This window comes from Bubalus kerabau, chromosome X (genome assembly GCF_029407905.1).
Source record: "Bubalus kerabau isolate K-KA32 ecotype Philippines breed swamp buffalo chromosome X, PCC_UOA_SB_1v2, whole genome shotgun sequence".
NCBI classification, from domain to species: Eukaryota; Metazoa; Chordata; class Mammalia; order Artiodactyla; family Bovidae; genus Bubalus; species Bubalus kerabau.
Window position 1 is genome coordinate 132,132,886 of NC_073647.1, and position 2,252 is coordinate 132,135,137.

Here is a 2,252-nt window from a genome sequence, read left to right on the forward strand (position 1 = left end):
GTTCCCCATCCTGAACCCTCCTCCCTCCTCCCTCCCCATTCCATCCCTCTGGGTCTGTTGTCAAATTAAAAACAACAACAACAACAAAAAAAAACTAAAATCCCCAGAACATTGCCAAGACAAATGACAAAGCGTTCTCCCCTATGTTTTCTTCTAACTGTTTTAAGGTTTCTGATCTCATTTTTTTTTATTCAGCATTAATATTTTATTCAGATTATTTCTATTGGTGTCTCCATCAAAACAAATTACCTAACATGGAGAATGCAAGAGATAAACAATAAAATTATCATTTTATATAATACAGAGATCTTGAAGAATTATTTGGCAGTTTGTTTTTTTCTTTACATTTTTGAAGTTACTTTTTTTTTTTGAGAAAATTACAGATTTACATACAATTTTATGAAATAGTACAGAGAGCTCCCATGTACCCTTCACCCAGTTGCCCTCATCGGTAACATTGCAAAACCGTATAGACAGTATCCCATCTAGGACATTGATGAGAAAACAACCAAGATACAGAACATTTCCATCATCACAAGGATTTCTCATGTTAAGCTTACACAGCCACATCTGCTTCCTTTCCACCCCTTTAAGCCTGAAAACAACTAGCCTCTTCTGTATAATATTGTCATTGCAAGAATATATAAGTGGGCCCGTACTGTGTGTAACTTTTGGGGACTGACTTTTTTTCACTCATCATAATTCTGTGGCGTCTCATTCAGGTTGTTGCAGGTATCACTAGTTGGTTCTTTTTTGTTTCTAACTAGTTAGACTTCCCAGGAGTCTGGGAACTTCCTGGACTTCACCTGGATTTCACCTCTACTTCCCAGGTGGCACAGTGGTAAGGAATCCGCCTTCAATGCAGGAGACATGGGTCCTATCCCTAGCTCAGGAAAATCCCCTGGAGAAGGAAACAGCAGCGCCCTCCAGTATTCTTGCCTGACGGGCTGCAGTCCGTGGGGTCGCAGAGTGGGACGCGACTGAGCATGCGCGCACAATATTTGATAATGTGGATGTACTACTGTTTGTGTAACCGTTCACCCATTAAAGAACATCTGCTTTGTTTCCTTTTTTTTTTTTTCCTACTTTTTCTCTGTTTATTAAAGGTATTCATGTTATTGTTATTTTGGCTTTTTTTTTTAATTTAATTTTATTTTATTTTTAAACTTTACATAACTGTATTAGATTTGCCAAATATCAAAATGAATCCACCACAAGTATACATGTGTTCCCCATCCTGAACCCTCCTCCCACCTCCCTCCCCATTCCATCCCTCTGGGTCCTCCCAGTGCACCAGCCCCAAGCATCCAGATGTATAGAACAGTCTTATGGACTCTGTGGGAGAGGGAGAGGGTGGGAAGATTTGGGAGAATGGCATTGAAACATGTAAAATATCATGTATGAAATGAGTTGCCAGTCCAGGTTCGATGCACGATTCTGATCTCATTTTTAAGTCTTAAATCCATTTTGCATTTTTTGAGTATGATGTAAGATACGACTCCAGTTTGATACTTTTCATGCAAATGTTCAGTTTTCTCAACACTATTTGTTGACGGAGGATACTGTCTTTTTCACTGTGTATTCTTAGTGCCTTTGTCAAAGATTACTTGACTATATGTGCATGGTTGTATTTCTAGGCTCTATTCTGTTCCATTGGTCTGTGTATCTATGTATATGCTGGTATCATATTGTCTTGAACAAAGGCAAGAAGAGCCAGGCTTCCACCTTTGCTCGTCTTTCTCAACATTATTTTGTCTATCCAAGGTCTTTTGTGGTTTCATAAGAATTTTAGCATTTCTATTTCTCTGGAAAATTCCAGTGGAATTATGACACACAGTACATTAAGTCTGTAGATCACTTTGGGCAGTATGGATATTTTAACAGTATGACTTCTTCCAATCCATATACTTGGGACATCTTTTTATTTGTGTCTTTTCCAATTTGTTCCATCAGTGTCTTGTTGCCTTCAGTGTATAGATATTTCACTTCCTGGATTAAATTTATTTCTAAGTATTTTATTCTTTTTGACATATTTGAAATAGAACTGTTTTCTTAATTTCTTTTTCAGATAGTTTGTTGTCAGTATTTAGAAACACAACTCACTTTTCTGTGTTATTTTGTGTCCTGCACCTTTCTTGAATACATTTCTTAGTACTAACAGTTTCCTGGACACTCAAAACATTCACCCCACTGTCACTTTCCCCTACCAGGAAAGGTCGCAATCTCTTTTGGTACCAAGCTGTACCAGCCCC